The following is a 20,830-nucleotide window of genomic DNA, read 5'->3' on the forward strand; positions in this document are numbered from 1 at the left end:
CCTTTGGTCTGAGACCTGACTGTCCAGAAGCCACGCATGCTGCCGCGTGGCGGCGGTTGTCGCGGCTCGGGACACAGAGGAGGCCCCACGGTGCGGGCTGGGGCGCGCCAGGCACCGCGGCGGACGCTGAGGGTGGGGGTCACCCCCACCCCGGGCCGCCCCCGCACTCCCAGAAACGCGACAGAACCAGAGGCAAAAAAAAAAAGAAGAAGCCTACGGCACCCGGTATTCCCGGGCGGTCTCCCATCCAAGTTCTAACCAGGCCCGAGCCTGCTTAGCTTCCGAGACCAGACGGGATCGGGCGCGTTCGGGGTGGTGTGGCCGTGGACGGCGGAGGGCGCCCCTGCCCCGCTCAAGAAGCCGAGCCTCTCTGCGCTTCCCCGCCGCCGCCTCCCGCCCCAGGCCCCGCGCCGGGTCGGGCCTGTTGAGTTCGCCGGCCGGGTCCCGCGGGCTCCGAGGGACGGGGGTGACAGGCGGGGCGGGCCGGGGTTGGGGGCTGTCTCTGTATACACACACACTCACACTCACACTCACTCACTCACTCACACTCACACAAGATGCGCCTCCACGGCTGGACCCGCCAAGGTGGAGACCTTCAAGCCCCCTCCTCTCCTTGCCTGGCCTCCTTCACCTCCCCGCCCCCCACCCCCAGCTCGCACGGGCGGGAGGGGCGGGGCGCTCGCCCTTTGACCCCAGCCAGGGGCGGCCCTCCCCCACAACCCCTTTTCAGCTGCGCCCCCCACCCTGTGGCCCGGCGGCCGCCTATTCCCCCGGGCCAGGGCTGGGGCACAGCGCACGGGGGAGGGGAGCCAGTGTATGGGGCGTCTCTCTCTCTCTCTCTCTCCTCTCTCTCTCTCTCTCTCTCTCTCTCTCTCTCTCTCTCTCTCTCTCGGGATGTGTCCCATGGGTGGGTGGGGTGGGGGCGTGGTTTGTGGGGCGCTGAAGAAATCAGTCCCCTCCATCTCCTCCCTCTGGGAAAACACCCAAGCCCTTGGAGAACTGCCCGCACCTCTACCTACCGTGGGGGCCGGGACCCTCCTCTTTGTCCTCCTGTGGCCCAGTCCAAGGGGCCTGGACCTGGCCGGGGCTGCACTGGACCCCAACCACCCTGGCGTGTGGACTCGCTAAAAATCGGCGATTAGATATTGGATTCCAGCGTCATTGAGGTCATTTCACTAATGAGTGCACCGCAAAGAGTTTCCTAATCCATCTGTGAGGGTGGCAACCGAAAGAGAATTTTAGAGCTGACAGAATAGGCGAGGAAAGGCATAGGAGATTTCCACACCCAGTAAGGAAGCCTTTCCCGAAGTGGAAGAAAGAAAGGAGCAAACAGAGACACCGGTAGCCCGCCCGGATCAGAGTCTGCCCCTGAGAGAAAGTACCCTGACCAGGTTCTCCCGTGGGTGGGTCGCGAGCTAGCGGCATTCAGAAGAGCGAGGCCCGCAGTCTGTGCGGAAGACACCTGCACTCGGGTGTGTGTGGCGGCACAATTCACAAGCAGCTCCAGATGTTAAACCAAGGAGAAGCCAGGGAGTTCCCAACGCCCCAGGTGTCCTCAGCCCACGACTGGCTGCTGTGGGAATGCGAAGCCCGGCTCCTTGTCTCAGAGCGGGGCAACCAGGAGGTGTGATGTCCACCCCGGGGTTCCCAGGAGGATCAGACTGAAGCTGGGACTTGGCCTGAAAGTGTCCCCTCGCATGGCCACCCCCTTCCCCTTCCTGCTCCTCTACTCCTGGTGCCCCTCCATCCAGGGGCCAGACCTTAAAGAGTCACCCGCAAGAGAATCCTGGTCCCAAAGGAGCCTTCTGGGGGACCCCTGCTGAGAGAGGTTGTGGGCATGGCCCGCTGGGGCTCTGCCCGACCCAGGGCTGAGAGATGCAACCTCCCAGCTCTGGGTCCCTGCAGGAAGTGTTGGCAAGCACAGGGCCAGTCCTCCAAAGGCCCAGGTGCAGGGAGCCCAGGCCAAGCAGCCTGTGGAAGAAGCCACATGCTGTGCCACCCCGGGGAACACGACTGCAGGCCACGGCCCTTCCCACCTCCTCCTCCTCCTCCTCCTCCTCCTCCTCCTCCTCCTCCCACCCCGCCCCCGCCCCCGCCCCCACATGGCACAGGGCCCAGAGACACCTCAGACACTTGCTACCCAAAGTGCAAAGGGCATCAGTTGCTCCTCCAAACCCCCCCCCCAGCCCAGCAGACCGCGTTGTCCAGCCAGCCACCGGGCCTCCCTGGGGTGCCCAGCACAAAAGTGCAGACACCCACCGGACCCTCAATCTCAGTTTTCGGATGTTTTTGCCACTCTAAGGACCCGCAGGCCAGCTGGGCCTTCTGGCAGGACAGAGAGCCCCGGAATCCGACGTGGAGAGCTGGGTGTACGTCCCCATGAGGAGGCGGTCCCCACCTCCGCGGCTATCCCCTTGCGGGGAGCGGCAGCCGCGGGGCCTCAGAGAAGACACCAGGCTGGGCCCCCACGGCACAGCGGGAGCACGTCCCCCGCAGGCCACTTAGCGATGGCGGCCAGCCGGCGGACGGTTGGGTTGCGCGAGACGCTGCGGCCGCCCTGCTACCGGGTTCCTGGGAGGGCGTCCTGGAACCAGCGTCCACACCAAGCCCTTGGAAGGCCCAGGCGACGGAGGAGCCCCGTCAGGCAGGGGCCGAGGACGGTGACGGCCCGGGCGGGGAGGAGCGTGTCAGGCAGGGGCAGAGGACGGTGACAGGTGATAGGCCGGGCGGGAAGGAGTCAGTCAGGCAGGGGCCGTGGAGGAGACGGGCTGGGTAAGGGTTAGGGTTAGTGTCAGGGCACAAGTCACAATCGCAAAGACCTGGAAGCCACCCGAGTGCCCATCGACCCACGAGTGGGTAAATAAAATGTGGCGCGTGGACACCACGGAGTGCTATTCGGCTATGAGGAGCAGCGGTGAGGGGGCACCTCTCGTGGTTCTCCTGGCCAGAGCTGGAACCCGTTCCAGTAAGCCAAGTATCCCAAGAATGGACACACGAGCACCACGTGCTCGCGCTCACCAGCAAATGGGTACGAACCGATGGACACCTAAGTGGACACAGAGGAATCACCTTCTTCGGGTGGGTGTCGGGCGGGTGGGGGGAGGGGATGGGCATACACATCCATTAGGAATGGGGTGGGTACGCACCGACTGGGGGATGGGCGCACTTGAAGCTCTGACCCGAGGGGGGAGGCTGGGAGAGGGCAACGCACCCGACCTTAACATTGGTGCCCCCACAATATGCTGGAGCAACATGAGAGGTAAATGAATAAGAACACGGGGGGTGAGGGGGGCACGGGCAACACATGTCACCTTAATACTTGGACTCCCATCATCTGCTTGAAAAGAGAGAGAAAAGAAAATGCAATAATAGAGATAAGAGACACTTTTTAAAAATAATGAATCCGGCCGGGCGCTGTGGCTCACGCCTGTAATCCTAGCTCTTGGGAGGCCGAGGCGGGCGGATTGCTCAAGGTCAGGAGTTCAAAACCAGCCTGAGCAAGAGCGAGACCCCGTCTCTACTATAAATAGAAAGGAATTAATTGGCCAACTGATATATATATAAAAATTAGCGGGGCATGGTGGCGCATGCCTGCAGTCCCAGCTACCCGGGAGGCTGAGGCAGAAGGATCACTGGAGCCCAGGAGTTTGAAGTTGCTGTGAGCTAGGCTGACGCCACGGCACTCACTCTAGCCTGGGCACCAAACCGAGACTCTGTCTCAAAAAAAAAAAAAAAAAAATGAATCCGAAGAGAAAAGTAAAAGGAGGCCTGTGGAGCAGGTCTGGGTGTGACTCCGGATCCCCCAACATCAGGTGCCACCACCAAAGATTCCTACGTGTAGCCCATAGAACCCCAAAAGCAACGGGACGAGTTCTGGTCACATACTCCCTCAAAATGACATCCTGGCCTTCTTCTGGAACTCCCTCCCCTCTCAGACTCTCAAGGTTTCCTCCAGCGTGTCGGCTCCCACAGAGCAGACCTTTGGTCTGAGACCTGACTGTCCAGAAGCCACGCATGCTGCCGCGTGGCGGCGGTGTCGCGGCTCGGGACAAGAGGAGGCCCCACGGTGCGGGCTGGGGCGCGCCAGGCACCGCGGCGGACGCTGAGGGTGGGGGTCACCCCCACCCCGGGCCGCCCCCGCACTCCCAGAAACGCGACAGAACCAGAGGCAAAAAAAAAAAGAAGAAGCCTACGGCACCCGGTATTCCCGGGCGGTCTCCCATCCAAGTTCTAACCAGGCCCGAGCCTGCTTAGCTTCCGAGACCAGACGGGATCGGGCGCGTTCGGGGTGGTGTGGCCGTGGACGGCGGAGGGCGCCCCTGCCCCGCTCAAGAAGCCGAGCCTCTCTGCGCTTCCCCGCCGCCTCCTCCCCCCGCCCCAGGCCCCGCGCCGGGTCGGGCCTGTTGAGTTCGCCGGCCGGGTCCCGCGGGCTCCGAGGGACGGGGGTGACAGGCGGGGCGGGCCGGGGTTGGGGGCTGTCTCTGTATACACACACACTCACACTCACACTCACTCACTCACTCACACTCACACAAGATGCGCCTCCACGGCTGGACCCGCCAAGGTGGAGACCTTCAAGCCCCCCTCCTCTCCTTGCCTGGCCTCCTTCACCTCCCCGCCCCCCACCCCCAGCTCGCACGGGCGGGAGGGGCGGGGCGCTCGCCCTTTGACCCCAGCCAGGGGCGGCCCTCCCCCACAACCCCTTTCAGCTGCGCCCCCCACCCTGTGGCCCGGCGGCCGCCTATTCCCCCGGGCCAGGGCTGGGGCACAGCGCACGGGGGAGGGGAGCCAGTGTATGGGGCGTCTCTCTCTCTCTCTCTCTCTCTCTCTCTCTCTCTCTCTCTCTCTCTCTCTCTCTCTCTCTCTCTCGGGATGTGTCCCATGGGTGGGGTGGGGTGGCGTGGTTTGTGGGGCGCTGAAGAAATCAGTCCCCTCCATCTCCTCCCTCTGGAAAACACCCAAGCCCTTGGAGAACTGCCCGCACCTCTACCTACCGTGGGGGCCGGGACCCTCCTCTTTGTCCTCCTGTGGCCCAGTCCAAGGGGCCTGGACCTGGCCGGGGCTGCACTGGACCCCAACCACCCTGGCGTGTGGACTCGCTAAAAATCGGCGATTAGATATTGGATTCCAGCGTCATTGAGGTCATTTCACTAATGAGTGCACCGCAAAGAGTTTCCTAATCCATCTGTGAGGGTGGCAACCGAAAGAGAATTTTAGAGCTGACAGAATAGGCGAGGAAAGGCATAGGAGATTTCCACACCCAGTAAGGAAGCCTTTCCCGAAGTGGAAGAAAGAAAGGAGCAAACAGAGACACCGGTAGCCCGCCCGGATCAGAGTCTGCCCCTGAGAGAAAGTACCCTGACCAGGTTCTCCCGTGGGTGGGTCGCGAGCTAGCGGCATTCAGAAGAGCGAGGCCCGCAGTCTGTGCGGAAGACACCTGCACTCGGGTGTGTGTGGCGGCACAATTCACAAGCAGCTCCAGATGTTAAACCAAGGAGAAGCCAGGGAGTTCCCAACGCCCCAGGTGTCCTCAGCCCACGACTGGCTGCTGTGGGAATGCGAAGCCCGGCTCCTTGTCTCAGAGCGGGGCAACCAGGAGGTGTGATGTCCACCCCGGGGTTCCCAGGAGGATCAGACTGAAGCTGGGACTTGGCCTGAAAGTGTCCCCTCGCATGGCCACCCCCTTCCCCTTCCTGCTCCTCTACTCCTGGTGCCCCTCCATCCAGGGGCCAGACCTTAAAGAGTCACCCGCAAGAGAATCCTGGTCCCAAAGGAGCCTTCTGGGGGACCCCTGCTGAGAGAGGTTGTGGGCATGGCCCGCTGGGGCTCTGCCCGACCCAGGGCTGAGAGATGCAACCTCCCAGCTCTGGGTCCCTGCAGGAAGTGTTGGCAAGCACAGGGCCAGTCCTCCAAAGGCCCAGGTGCAGGGAGCCCAGGCCAAGCAGCCTGTGGAAGAAGCCACATGCTGTGCCACCCCGGGGAACACGACTGCAGGCCACGGCCCTTCCCACCTCCTCCTCCTCCTCCTCCTCCTCCTCCTCCTCCTCCTCCTCCCACCCCGCCCCCGCCCCCGCCCCCACATGGCACAGGGCCCAGAGACACCTCAGACACTTGCTACCCAAAGTGCAAAGGGCATCAGTTGCTCCTCCAAACCCCCCCCCCAGCCCAGCAGACCGCGTTGTCCAGCCAGCCACCGGGCCTCCCTGGGGTGCCCAGCACAAAAGTGCAGACACCCACCGGACCCTCAATCTCAGTTTTCGGATGTTTTTGCCACTCTAAGGACCCGCAGGCCAGCTGGGCCTTCTGGCAGGACAGAGAGCCCCGGAATCCGACGTGGAGAGCTGGGTGTACGTCCCCATGAGGAGGCGGTCCCCACCTCCGCGGCTATCCCCTTGCGGGGAGCGGCAGCCGCGGGGCCTCAGAGAAGACACCAGGCTGGGCCCCCACGGCACAGCGGGAGCACGTCCCCCGCAGGCCACTTAGCGATGGCGGCCAGCCGGCGGACGGTTGGGTTGCGCGAGACGCTGCGGCCGCCCTGCTACCGGGTTCCTGGGAGGGCGTCCTGGAACCAGCGTCCACACCAAGCCCTTGGAAGGCCCAGGCGACGGAGGAGCCCCGTCAGGCAGGGGCCGAGGACGGTGACGGCCCGGGCGGGGAGGAGCGTGTCAGGCAGGGGCAGAGGACGGTGACAGGTGATAGGCCGGGCGGGAAGGAGTCAGTCAGGCAGGGGCCGTGGAGGAGACGGGCTGGGTAAGGGTTAGGGTTAGTGTCAGGGCACAAGTCACAATCGCAAAGACCTGGAAGCCACCCGAGTGCCCATCGACCCACGAGTGGGTAAATAAAATGTGGCGCGTGGACACCACGGAGTGCTATTCGGCTATGAGGAGCAGCGGTGAGGGGGCACCTCTCGTGGTTCTCCTGGCCAGAGCTGGAACCCGTTCCAGTAAGCCAAGTATCCCAAGAATGGACACACGAGCACCACGTGCTCGCGCTCACCAGCAAATGGGTACGAACCGATGGACACCTAAGTGGACACAGAGGAATCACCTTCTTCGGGTGGGTGTCGGGCGGGTGGGGGGAGGTGATGGGCATACACATCCATTAGGAATGGGGTGGGTACGCACCGACTGGGGGATGGGCGCACTTGAAGCTCTGACCCGAGGGGGGAGGCTGGGAGAGGGCAACGCACCCGACCTTAACATTGGTGCCCCCACAATATGCTGGAGCAACATGAGAGGTAAATGAATAAGAACACGGGGGGGGAGGGGGGCACGGGCAACACATGTCACCTTAATACTTGGACTCCCATCATCTGCTTGAAAAGAGAGAGAAAAGAAAATGCAATAATAGAGATAAGAGACACTTTTTAAAAATAATGAATCCGGCCGGGCGCTGTGGCTCACGCCTGTAATCCTAGCTCTTGGGAGGCCGAGGCGGGCGGATTGCTCAAGGTCAGGAGTTCAAAACCAGCCTGAGCAAGAGCGAGACCCCGTCTCTACTATAAATAGAAAGGAATTAATTGGCCAACTGATATATATATAAAAATTAGCGGGGCATGGTGGCGCATGCCTGCAGTCCCAGCTACCCGGGAGGCTGAGGCAGAAGGATCACTGGAGCCCAGGAGTTTGAAGTTGCTGTGAGCTAGGCTGACGCCACGGCACTCACTCTAGCCTGGGCACCAAACCGAGACTCTGTCTCAAAAAAAAAAAAAAAAAAATGAATCCGAAGAGAAAAGTAAAAGGAGGCCTGTGGAGCAGGTCTGGGTGTGACTCCGGATCCCCCAACATCAGGTGCCACCACCAAAGATTCCTACGTGTAGCCCATAGAACCCCAAAAGCAACGGGACGAGTTCTGGTCACATACTCCCTCAAAATGACATCCTGGCCTTCTTCTGGAACTCCCTCCCCTCTCAGACTCTCAAGGTTTCCTCCAGCGTGTCGGCTCCCACAGAGCAGACCTTTGGTCTGAGACCTGACTGTCCAGAAGCCACGCATGCTGCCGCGTGGCGGCGGTGTCGCGGCTCGGGACAAGAGGAGGCCCCACGGTGCGGGCTGGGGCGCGCCAGGCACCGCGGCGGACGCTGAGGGTGGGGGTCACCCCCACCCCGGGCCGCCCCCGCACTCCCAGAAACGCGACAGAACCAGAGGCAAAAAAAAAAAGAAGAAGCCTACGGCACCCGGTATTCCCGGGCGGTCTCCCATCCAAGTTCTAACCAGGCCCGAGCCTGCTTAGCTTCCGAGACCAGACGGGATCGGGCGCGTTCGGGGTGGTGTGGCCGTGGACGGCGGAGGGCGCCCCTGCCCCGCTCAAGAAGCCGAGCCTCTCTGCGCTTCCCCGCCGCCGCCTCCCGCCCCAGGCCCCGCGCCGGGTCGGGCCTGTTGAGTTCGCCGGCCGGGTCCCGCGGGCTCCGAGGGACGGGGGTGACAGGCGGGGCGGGCCGGGGTTGGGGGCTGTCTCTGTATACACACACACTCACACTCACACTCACTCACTCACTCACACTCACACAAGATGCGCCTCCACGGCTGGACCCGCCAAGGTGGAGACCTTCAAGCCCCCCTCCTCTCCTTGCCTGGCCTCCTTCACCTCCCCGCCCCCCACCCCCAGCTCGCACGGGCGGGAGGGGCGGGGCGCTCGCCCTTTGACCCCAGCCAGGGGCGGCCCTCCCCCACAACCCCTTTCAGCTGCGCCCCCCACCCTGTGGCCCGGCGGCCGCCTATTCCCCCGGGCCAGGGCTGGGGCACAGCGCACGGGGGAGGGGAGCCAGTGTATGGGGCGTCTCTCTCTCTCTCTCTCTCTCTCTCTCTCTCTCTCTCTCTCTCTCTCTCTCTCTCTCTCTCTCTCTCTCGGGATGTGTCCCATGGGTGGGGTGGGGTGGCGTGGTTTGTGGGGCGCTGAAGAAATCAGTCCCCTCCATCTCCTCCCTCTGGAAAACACCCAAGCCCTTGGAGAACTGCCCGCACCTCTACCTACCGTGGGGGCCGGGACCCTCCTCTTTGTCCTCCTGTGGCCCAGTCCAAGGGGCCTGGACCTGGCCGGGGCTGCACTGGACCCCAACCACCCTGGCGTGTGGACTCGCTAAAAATCGGCGATTAGATATTGGATTCCAGCGTCATTGAGGTCATTTCACTAATGAGTGCACCGCAAAGAGTTTCCTAATCCATCTGTGAGGGTGGCAACCGAAAGAGAATTTTAGAGCTGACAGAATAGGCGAGGAAAGGCATAGGAGATTTCCACACCCAGTAAGGAAGCCTTTCCCGAAGTGGAAGAAAGAAAGGAGCAAACAGAGACACCGGTAGCCCGCCCGGATCAGAGTCTGCCCCTGAGAGAAAGTACCCTGACCAGGTTCTCCCGTGGGTGGGTCGCGAGCTAGCGGCATTCAGAAGAGCGAGGCCCGCAGTCTGTGCGGAAGACACCTGCACTCGGGTGTGTGTGGCGGCACAATTCACAAGCAGCTCCAGATGTTAAACCAAGGAGAAGCCAGGGAGTTCCCAACGCCCCAGGTGTCCTCAGCCCACGACTGGCTGCTGTGGGAATGCGAAGCCCGGCTCCTTGTCTCAGAGCGGGGCAACCAGGAGGTGTGATGTCCACCCCGGGGTTCCCAGGAGGATCAGACTGAAGCTGGGACTTGGCCTGAAAGTGTCCCCTCGCATGGCCACCCCCTTCCCCTTCCTGCTCCTCTACTCCTGGTGCCCCTCCATCCAGGGGCCAGACCTTAAAGAGTCACCCGCAAGAGAATCCTGGTCCCAAAGGAGCCTTCTGGGGGACCCCTGCTGAGAGAGGTTGTGGGCATGGCCCGCTGGGGCTCTGCCCGACCCAGGGCTGAGAGATGCAACCTCCCAGCTCTGGGTCCCTGCAGGAAGTGTTGGCAAGCACAGGGCCAGTCCTCCAAAGGCCCAGGTGCAGGGAGCCCAGGCCAAGCAGCCTGTGGAAGAAGCCACATGCTGTGCCACCCCGGGGAACACGACTGCAGGCCACGGCCCTTCCCACCTCCTCCTCCTCCTCCTCCTCCTCCTCCTCCTCCTCCTCCTCCCACCCCGCCCCCGCCCCCGCCCCCACATGGCACAGGGCCCAGAGACACCTCAGACACTTGCTACCCAAAGTGCAAAGGGCATCAGTTGCTCCTCCAAACCCCCCCCCCAGCCCAGCAGACCGCGTTGTCCAGCCAGCCACCGGGCCTCCCTGGGGTGCCCAGCACAAAAGTGCAGACACCCACCGGACCCTCAATCTCAGTTTTCGGATGTTTTTGCCACTCTAAGGACCCGCAGGCCAGCTGGGCCTTCTGGCAGGACAGAGAGCCCCGGAATCCGACGTGGAGAGCTGGGTGTACGTCCCCATGAGGAGGCGGTCCCCACCTCCGCGGCTATCCCCTTGCGGGGAGCGGCAGCCGCGGGGCCTCAGAGAAGACACCAGGCTGGGCCCCCACGGCACAGCGGGAGCACGTCCCCCGCAGGCCACTTAGCGATGGCGGCCAGCCGGCGGACGGTTGGGTTGCGCGAGACGCTGCGGCCGCCCTGCTACCGGGTTCCTGGGAGGGCGTCCTGGAACCAGCGTCCACACCAAGCCCTTGGAAGGCCCAGGCGACGGAGGAGCCCCGTCAGGCAGGGGCCGAGGACGGTGACGGCCCGGGCGGGGAGGAGCGTGTCAGGCAGGGGCAGAGGACGGTGACAGGTGATAGGCCGGGCGGGAAGGAGTCAGTCAGGCAGGGGCCGTGGAGGAGACGGGCTGGGTAAGGGTTAGGGTTAGTGTCAGGGCACAAGTCACAATCGCAAAGACCTGGAAGCCACCCGAGTGCCCATCGACCCACGAGTGGGTAAATAAAATGTGGCGCGTGGACACCACGGAGTGCTATTCGGCTATGAGGAGCAGCGGTGAGGGGGCACCTCTCGTGGTTCTCCTGGCCAGAGCTGGAACCCGTTCCAGTAAGCCAAGTATCCCAAGAATGGACACACGAGCACCACGTGCTCGCGCTCACCAGCAAATGGGTACGAACCGATGGACACCTAAGTGGACACAGAGGAATCACCTTCTTCGGGTGGGTGTCGGGCGGGTGGGGGGAGGTGATGGGCATACACATCCATTAGGAATGGGGTGGGTACGCACCGACTGGGGGATGGGCGCACTTGAAGCTCTGACCCGAGGGGGGAGGCTGGGAGAGGGCAACGCACCCGACCTTAACATTGGTGCCCCCACAATATGCTGGAGCAACATGAGAGGTAAATGAATAAGAACACGGGGGGGGAGGGGGGCACGGGCAACACATGTCACCTTAATACTTGGACTCCCATCATCTGCTTGAAAAGAGAGAGAAAAGAAAATGCAATAATAGAGATAAGAGACACTTTTTAAAAATAATGAATCCGGCCGGGCGCTGTGGCTCACGCCTGTAATCCTAGCTCTTGGGAGGCCGAGGCGGGCGGATTGCTCAAGGTCAGGAGTTCAAAACCAGCCTGAGCAAGAGCGAGACCCCGTCTCTACTATAAATAGAAAGGAATTAATTGGCCAACTGATATATATATAAAAATTAGCGGGGCATGGTGGCGCATGCCTGCAGTCCCAGCTACCCGGGAGGCTGAGGCAGAAGGATCACTGGAGCCCAGGAGTTTGAAGTTGCTGTGAGCTAGGCTGACGCCACGGCACTCACTCTAGCCTGGGCACCAAACCGAGACTCTGTCTCAAAAAAAAAAAAAAAAAAATGAATCCGAAGAGAAAAGTAAAAGGAGGCCTGTGGAGCAGGTCTGGGTGTGACTCCGGATCCCCCAACATCAGGTGCCACCACCAAAGATTCCTACGTGTAGCCCATAGAACCCCAAAAGCAACGGGACGAGTTCTGGTCACATACTCCCTCAAAATGACATCCTGGCCTTCTTCTGGAACTCCCTCCCCTCTCAGACTCTCAAGGTTTCCTCCAGCGTGTCGGCTCCCACAGAGCAGACCTTTGGTCTGAGACCTGACTGTCCAGAAGCCACGCATGCTGCCGCGTGGCGGCGGTGTCGCGGCTCGGGACAAGAGGAGGCCCCACGGTGCGGGCTGGGGCGCGCCAGGCACCGCGGCGGACGCTGAGGGTGGGGGTCACCCCCACCCCGGGCCGCCCCCGCACTCCCAGAAACGCGACAGAACCAGAGGCAAAAAAAAAAAGAAGAAGCCTACGGCACCCGGTATTCCCGGGCGGTCTCCCATCCAAGTTCTAACCAGGCCCGAGCCTGCTTAGCTTCCGAGACCAGACGGGATCGGGCGCGTTCGGGGTGGTGTGGCCGTGGACGGCGGAGGGCGCCCCTGCCCCGCTCAAGAAGCCGAGCCTCTCTGCGCTTCCCCGCCGCCGCCTCCCGCCCCAGGCCCCGCGCCGGGTCGGGCCTGTTGAGTTCGCCGGCCGGGTCCCGCGGGCTCCGAGGGACGGGGGTGACAGGCGGGGCGGGCCGGGGTTGGGGGCTGTCTCTGTATACACACACACTCACACTCACACTCACTCACTCACTCACACTCACACAAGATGCGCCTCCACGGCTGGACCCGCCAAGGTGGAGACCTTCAAGCCCCCCTCCTCTCCTTGCCTGGCCTCCTTCACCTCCCCGCCCCCCACCCCCAGCTCGCACGGGCGGGAGGGGCGGGGCGCTCGCCCTTTGACCCCAGCCAGGGGCGGCCCTCCCCCACAACCCCTTTCAGCTGCGCCCCCCACCCTGTGGCCCGGCGGCCGCCTATTCCCCCGGGCCAGGGCTGGGGCACAGCGCACGGGGGAGGGGAGCCAGTGTATGGGGCGTCTCTCTCTCTCTCTCTCTCTCTCTCTCTCTCTCTCTCTCTCTCTCTCTCTCTCTCTCTCTCTCTCTCTCTCGGGATGTGTCCCATGGGTGGGGTGGGGTGGCGTGGTTTGTGGGGCGCTGAAGAAATCAGTCCCCTCCATCTCCTCCCTCTGGAAAACACCCAAGCCCTTGGAGAACTGCCCGCACCTCTACCTACCGTGGGGGCCGGGACCCTCCTCTTTGTCCTCCTGTGGCCCAGTCCAAGGGGCCTGGACCTGGCCGGGGCTGCACTGGACCCCAACCACCCTGGCGTGTGGACTCGCTAAAAATCGGCGATTAGATATTGGATTCCAGCGTCATTGAGGTCATTTCACTAATGAGTGCACCGCAAAGAGTTTCCTAATCCATCTGTGAGGGTGGCAACCGAAAGAGAATTTTAGAGCTGACAGAATAGGCGAGGAAAGGCATAGGAGATTTCCACACCCAGTAAGGAAGCCTTTCCCGAAGTGGAAGAAAGAAAGGAGCAAACAGAGACACCGGTAGCCCGCCCGGATCAGAGTCTGCCCCTGAGAGAAAGTACCCTGACCAGGTTCTCCCGTGGGTGGGTCGCGAGCTAGCGGCATTCAGAAGAGCGAGGCCCGCAGTCTGTGCGGAAGACACCTGCACTCGGGTGTGTGTGGCGGCACAATTCACAAGCAGCTCCAGATGTTAAACCAAGGAGAAGCCAGGGAGTTCCCAACGCCCCAGGTGTCCTCAGCCCACGACTGGCTGCTGTGGGAATGCGAAGCCCGGCTCCTTGTCTCAGAGCGGGGCAACCAGGAGGTGTGATGTCCACCCCGGGGTTCCCAGGAGGATCAGACTGAAGCTGGGACTTGGCCTGAAAGTGTCCCCTCGCATGGCCACCCCCTTCCCCTTCCTGCTCCTCTACTCCTGGTGCCCCTCCATCCAGGGGCCAGACCTTAAAGAGTCACCCGCAAGAGAATCCTGGTCCCAAAGGAGCCTTCTGGGGGACCCCTGCTGAGAGAGGTTGTGGGCATGGCCCGCTGGGGCTCTGCCCGACCCAGGGCTGAGAGATGCAACCTCCCAGCTCTGGGTCCCTGCAGGAAGTGTTGGCAAGCACAGGGCCAGTCCTCCAAAGGCCCAGGTGCAGGGAGCCCAGGCCAAGCAGCCTGTGGAAGAAGCCACATGCTGTGCCACCCCGGGGAACACGACTGCAGGCCACGGCCCTTCCCACCTCCTCCTCCTCCTCCTCCTCCTCCTCCTCCTCCTCCTCCCACCCCGCCCCCGCCCCCGCCCCCACATGGCACAGGGCCCAGAGACACCTCAGACACTTGCTACCCAAAGTGCAAAGGGCATCAGTTGCTCCTCCAAACCCCCCCCCCAGCCCAGCAGACCGCGTTGTCCAGCCAGCCACCGGGCCTCCCTGGGGTGCCCAGCACAAAAGTGCAGACACCCACCGGACCCTCAATCTCAGTTTTCGGATGTTTTTGCCACTCTAAGGACCCGCAGGCCAGCTGGGCCTTCTGGCAGGACAGAGAGCCCCGGAATCCGACGTGGAGAGCTGGGTGTACGTCCCCATGAGGAGGCGGTCCCCACCTCCGCGGCTATCCCCTTGCGGGGAGCGGCAGCCGCGGGGCCTCAGAGAAGACACCAGGCTGGGCCCCCACGGCACAGCGGGAGCACGTCCCCCGCAGGCCACTTAGCGATGGCGGCCAGCCGGCGGACGGTTGGGTTGCGCGAGACGCTGCGGCCGCCCTGCTACCGGGTTCCTGGGAGGGCGTCCTGGAACCAGCGTCCACACCAAGCCCTTGGAAGGCCCAGGCGACGGAGGAGCCCCGTCAGGCAGGGGCCGAGGATGGTGACGGCCCGGGCGGGGAGGAGCGTGTCAGGCAGGGGCAGAGGACGGTGACAGGTGATAGGCCGGGCGGGAAGGAGTCAGTCAGGCAGGGGCCGTGGAGGAGACGGGCTGGGTAAGGGTTAGGGTTAGTGTCAGGGCACAAGTCACAATCGCAAAGACCTGGAAGCCACCCGAGTGCCCATCGACCCACGAGTGGGTAAATAAAATGTGGCGCGTGGACACCACGGAGTGCTATTCGGCTATGAGGAGCAGCGGTGAGGGGGCACCTCTCGTGGTTCTCCTGGCCAGAGCTGGAACCCGTTCCAGTAAGCCAAGTATCCCAAGAATGGACACACGAGCACCACGTGCTCGCGCTCACCAGCAAATGGGTACGAACCGATGGACACCTAAGTGGACACAGAGGAATCACCTTCTTCGGGTGGGTGTCGGGCGGGTGGGGGGAGGGGATGGGCATACACATCCATTAGGAATGGGGTGGGTACGCACCGACTGGGGGATGGGCGCACTTGAAGCTCTGACCCGAGGGGGGAGGCTGGGAGAGGGCAACGCACCCGACCTTAACATTGGTGCCCCCACAATATGCTGGAGCAACATGAGAGGTAAATGAATAAGAACACGGGGGGGGAGGGGGGCACGGGCAACACATGTCACCTTAATACTTGGACTCCCATCATCTGCTTGAAAAGAGAGAGAAAAGAAAATGCAATAATAGAGATAAGAGACACTTTTTAAAAATAATGAATCCGGCCGGGCGCTGTGGCTCACGCCTGTAATCCTAGCTCTTGGGAGGCCGAGGCGGGCGGATTGCTCAAGGTCAGGAGTTCAAAACCAGCCTGAGCAAGAGCGAGACCCCGTCTCTACTATAAATAGAAAGGAATTAATTGGCCAACTGATATATATATAAAAATTAGCGGGGCATGGTGGCGCATGCCTGCAGTCCCAGCTACCCGGGAGGCTGAGGCAGAAGGATCACTGGAGCCCAGGAGTTTGAAGTTGCTGTGAGCTAGGCTGACGCCACGGCACTCACTCTAGCCTGGGCACCAAACCGAGACTCTGTCTCAAAAAAAAAAAAAAAAAAATGAATCCGAAGAGAAAAGTAAAAGGAGGCCTGTGGAGCAGGTCTGGGTGTGACTCCGGATCCCCCAACATCAGGTGCCACCACCAAAGATTCCTACGTGTAGCCCATAGAACCCCAAAAGCAACGGGACGAGTTCTGGTCACATACTCCCTCAAAATGACATCCTGGCCTTCTTCTGGAACTCCCTCCCCTCTCAGACTCTCAAGGTTTCCTCCAGCGTGTCGGCTCCCACAGAGCAGACCTTTGGTCTGAGACCTGACTGTCCAGAAGCCACGCATGCTGCCGCGTGGCGGCGGTGTCGCGGCTCGGGACAAGAGGAGGCCCCACGGTGCGGGCTGGGGCGCGCCAGGCACCGCGGCGGACGCTGAGGGTGGGGGTCACCCCCACCCCGGGCCGCCCCCGCACTCCCAGAAACGCGACAGAACCAGAGGCAAAAAAAAAAAGAAGAAGCCTACGGCACCCGGTATTCCTGGGCGGTCTCCCATCCAAGTTCTAACCAGGCCCGAGCCTGCTTAGCTTCCGAGACCAGACGGGATCGGGCGCGTTCGGGGTGGTGTGGCCGTGGACGGCGGAGGGCGCCCCTGCCCCGCTCAAGAAGCCGAGCCTCTCTGCGCTTCCCCGCCGCCGCCTCCCGCCCCAGGCCCCGCGCCGGGTCGGGCCTGTTGAGTTCGCCGGCCGGGTCCCGCGGGCTCCGAGGGACGGGGGTGACAGGCGGGGCGGGCCGGGGTTGGGGGCTGTCTCTGTATACACACACACTCACACTCACACTCACTCACTCACTCACACTCACACAAGATGCGCCTCCACGGCTGGACCCGCCAAGGTGGAGACCTTCAAGCCCCCCTCCTCTCCTTGCCTGGCCTCCTTCACCTCCCCGCCCCCCACCCCCAGCTCGCACGGGCGGGAGGGGCGGGGCGCTCGCCCTTTGACCCCAGCCAGGGGCGGCCCTCCCCCACAACCCCTTTCAGCTGCGCCCCCCACCCTGTGGCCCGGCGGCCGCCTATTCCCCCGGGCCAGGGCTGGGGCACAGCGCACGGGGGAGGGGAGCCAGTGTATGGGGCGTCTCTCTCTCTCTCTCTCTCTCTCTCTCTCTCTCTCTCTCTCTCTCTCTCTCTCTCTCTCTCTCTCTCGGGATGTGTCCCATGGGTGGGGTGGGGTGGCGTGGTTTGTGGGGCGCTGAAGAAATCAGTCCCCTCCATCTCCTCCCTCTGGAAAACACCCAAGCCCTTGGAGAACTGCCCGCACCTCTACCTACCGTGGGGGCCGGGACCCTCCTCTTTGTCCTCCTGTGGCCCAGTCCAAGGGGCCTGGACCTGGCCGGGGCTGCACTGGACCCCAACCACCCTGGCGTGTGGACTCGCTAAAAATCGGCGATTAGATATTGGATTCCAGCGTCATTGAGGTCATTTCACTAATGAGTGCACCGCAAAGAGTTTCCTAATCCATCTGTGAGGGTGGCAACCGAAAGAGAATTTTAGAGCTGACAGAATAGGCGAGGAAAGGCATAGGAGATTTCCACACCCAGTAAGGAAGCCTTTCCCGAAGTGGAAGAAAGAAAGGAGCAAACAGAGACACCGGTAGCCCGCCCGGATCAGAGTCTGCCCCTGAGAGAAAGTACCCTGACCAGGTTCTCCCGTGGGTGGGTCGCGAGCTAGCGGCATTCAGAAGAGCGAGGCCCGCAGTCTGTGCGGAAGACACCTGCACTCGGGTGTGTGTGGCGGCACAATTCACAAGCAGCTCCAGATGTTAAACCAAGGAGAAGCCAGGGAGTTCCCAACGCCCCAGGTGTCCTCAGCCCACGACTGGCTGCTGTGGGAATGCGAAGCCCGGCTCCTTGTCTCAGAGCGGGGCAACCAGGAGGTGTGATGTCCACCCCGGGGTTCCCAGGAGGATCAGACTGAAGCTGGGACTTGGCCTGAAAGTGTCCCCTCGCATGGCCACCCCCTTCCCCTTCCTGCTCCTCTACTCCTGGTGCCCCTCCATCCAGGGGCCAGACCTTAAAGAGTCACCCGCAAGAGAATCCTGGTCCCAAAGGAGCCTTCTGGGGGACCCCTGCTGAGAGAGGTTGTGGGCATGGCCCGCTGGGGCTCTGCCCGACCCAGGGCTGAGAGATGCAACCTCCCAGCTCTGGGTCCCTGCAGGAAGTGTTGGCAAGCACAGGGCCAGTCCTCCAAAGGCCCAGGTGCAGGGAGCCCAGGCCAAGCAGCCTGTGGAAGAAGCCACATGCTGTGCCACCCCGGGGAACACGACTGCAGGCCACGGCCCTTCCCACCTCCTCCTCCTCCTCCTCCTCCTCCTCCTCCTCCTCCTCCTCCCACCCCGCCCCCGCCCCCGCCCCCACATGGCACAGGGCCCAGAGACACCTCAGACACTTGCTACCCAAAGTGCAAAGGGCATCAGTTGCTCCTCCAAACCCCCCCCCCAGCCCAGCAGACCGCGTTGTCCAGCCAGCCACCGGGCCTCCCTGGGGTGCCCAGCACAAAAGTGCAGACACCCACCGGACCCTCAATCTCAGTTTTCGGATGTTTTTGCCACTCTAAGGACCCGCAGGCCAGCTGGGCCTTCTGGCAGGACAGAGAGCCCCGGAATCCGACGTGGAGAGCTGGGTGTACGTCCCCATGAGGAGGCGGTCCCCACCTCCGCGGCTATCCCCTTGCGGGGAGCGGCAGCCGCGGGGCCTCAGAGAAGACACCAGGCTGGGCCCCCACGGCACAGCGGGAGCACGTCCCCCGCAGGCCACTTAGCGATGGCGGCCAGCCGGCGGACGGTTGGGTTGCGCGAGACGCTGCGGCCGCCCTGCTACCGGGTTCCTGGGAGGGCGTCCTGGAACCAGCGTCCACACCAAGCCCTTGGAAGGCCCAGGCGACGGAGGAGCCCCGTCAGGCAGGGGCCGAGGACGGTGACGGCCCGGGCGGGGAGGAGCGTGTCAGGCAGGGGCAGAGGACGGTGACAGGTGATAGGCCGGGCGGGAAGGAGTCAGTCAGGCAGGGGCCGTGGAGGAGACGGGCTGGGTAAGGGTTAGGGTTAGTGTCAGGGCACAAGTCACAATCGCAAAGACCTGGAAGCCACCCGAGTGCCCATCGACCCACGAGTGGGTAAATAAAATGTGGCGCGTGGACACCACGGAGTGCTATTCGGCTATGAGGAGCAGCGGTGAGGGGGCACCTCTCGTGGTTCTCCTGGCCAGAGCTGGAACCCGTTCCAGTAAGCCAAGTATCCCAAGAATGGACACACGAGCACCACGTGCTCGCGCTCACCAGCAAATGGGTACGAACCGATGGACACCTAAGTGGACACAGAGGAATCACCTTCTTCGGGTGGGTGTCGGGCGGGTGGGGGGAGGTGATGGGCATACACATCCATTAGGAATGGGGTGGGTACGCACCGACTGGGGGATGGGCGCACTTGAAGCTCTGACCCGAGGGGGGAGGCTGGGAGAGGGCAACGCACCCGACCTTAACATTGGTGCCCCCACAATATGCTGGAGCAACATGAGAGGTAAATGAATAAGAACACGGGGGGGGGAGGGGGGCACGGGCAACACATGTCACCTTAATACTTGGACTCCCATCATCTGCTTGAAAAGAGAGAGAAAAGAAAATGCAATAATAGAGATAAGAGACACTTTTTAAAAATAATGAATCCGGCCGGGCGCTGTGGCTCACGCCTGTAATCCTAGCTCTTGGGAGGCCGAGGCGGGCGGATTGCTCAAGGTCAGGAGTTCAAAACCAGCCTGAGCAAGAGCGAGACCCCGTCTCTACTATAAATAGAAAGGAATTAATTGGCCAACTGATATATATATAAAAATTAGCGGGGCATGGTGGCGCATGCCTGCAGTCCCAGCTACCCGGGAGGCTGAGGCAGAAGGATCACTGGAGCCCAGGAGTTTGAAGTTGCTGTGAGCTAGGCTGACGCCACGGCACTCACTCTAGCCTGGGCACCAAACCGAGACTCTGTCTCAAAAAAAAAAAAAAAAAAATGAATCCGAAGAGAAAAGTAAAAGGAGGCCTGTGGAGCAGGTCTGGGTGTGACTCCGGATCCCCCAACATCAGGTGCCACCACCAAAGATTCCTACGTGTAGCCCATAGAACCCCAAAAGCAACGGGACGAGTTCTGGTCACATACTCCCTCAAAATGACATCCTGGCCTTCTTCTGGAACTCCCTCCCCTCTCAGACTCTCAAGGTTTCCTCCAGCGTGTCGGCTCCCACAGAGCAGACCTTTGGTCTGAGACCTGACTGTCCAGAAGCCACGCATGCTGCCGCGTGGCGGCGGTGTCGCGGCTCGGGACAAGAGGAGGCCCCACGGTGCGGGCTGGGGCGCGCCAGGCACCGCGGCGGACGCTGAGGGTGGGGGTCACCCCCACCCCGGGCCGCCCCCGCACTCCCAGAAACGCGACAGAACCAGAGGCAAAAAAAAAAAGAAGAAGCCTACGGCACCCGGTATTCCCGGGCGGTCTCCCATCCAAGTTCTAACCAGGCCCGAGCCTGCTTAGCTTCCGAGACCAGACGGGATCGGGCGCGTTCGGGGTGGTGTGGCCGTGGACGGCGGAGGGCGCCCCTGCCCCGCTCAAGAAGCCGAGCCTCTCTGCGCTTCCCCGCCGCCGCCTCCCGCCCCAGGCCCCGCGCCGGGTCGGGCCTGTTGAGTTCGCCGGCCGGGTCCCGCGGGCTCCGAGGGACGGGGGTGACAGGCGGGGCGGGCCGGGGTTGGGGGCTGTCTCTGTATACACACACACTCACACTCACACTCACTCACTCACTCACACTCACACAAGATGCGCCTCCACGGCTGGACCCGCCAAGGTGGAGACCTTCAAGCCCCCCTCCTCTCCTTGCCTGGCCTCCTTCACCTCCCCGCCCCCCACCCCCAGCTCGCACGGGCGGGAGGGGCGGGGCGCTCGCCCTTTGACCCCAGCCAGGGGCGGCCCTCCCCCACAACCCCTTTCAGCTGCGCCCCCCACCCTGTGGCCCGGCGGCCGCCTATTCCCCCGGGCCAGGGCTGGGGCACAGCGCACGGGGGAGGGGAGCCAGTGTATGGGGCGTCTCTCTCTCTCTCTCTCTCTCTCTCTCTCTCTCTCTCTCTCTCTCTCTCTCTCTCTCTCTCTCTCGGGATGTGTCCCATGGGTGGGGTGGGGTGGCGTGGTTTGTGGGGCGCTGAA

At 62.6% G+C, this 20,830-nt stretch overlaps 6 pseudogenes; all 6 read right to left on the reverse strand.

The window, feature by feature from the left end:
• Positions 1-210: 210 nt before the first annotated feature.
• On the reverse strand, positions 211-329 carry LOC142876654 (uncharacterized; annotated as a pseudogene).
• Positions 330-4,186: 3,857 nt separating this feature from the next.
• Positions 4,187-4,305, reverse strand: LOC142876655 (uncharacterized; annotated as a pseudogene).
• A 3,859-nt stretch (positions 4,306-8,164) lies between these two features.
• Positions 8,165-8,283, reverse strand: LOC142876656 (uncharacterized; annotated as a pseudogene).
• Positions 8,284-12,143: 3,860 nt separating this feature from the next.
• On the reverse strand, positions 12,144-12,262 carry LOC142876657 (uncharacterized; annotated as a pseudogene).
• A 3,859-nt stretch (positions 12,263-16,121) lies between these two features.
• On the reverse strand, positions 16,122-16,240 carry LOC142876710 (uncharacterized; annotated as a pseudogene).
• Positions 16,241-20,099: 3,859 nt separating this feature from the next.
• On the reverse strand, positions 20,100-20,218 carry LOC142876658 (uncharacterized; annotated as a pseudogene).
• Between the last annotated feature and the right edge of the window lie 612 nt (positions 20,219-20,830).

Source organism: Microcebus murinus, chromosome 15 (genome assembly GCF_040939455.1).
Source record: "Microcebus murinus isolate Inina chromosome 15, M.murinus_Inina_mat1.0, whole genome shotgun sequence".
Taxonomy (NCBI): Eukaryota; Metazoa; Chordata; class Mammalia; order Primates; family Cheirogaleidae; genus Microcebus; species Microcebus murinus.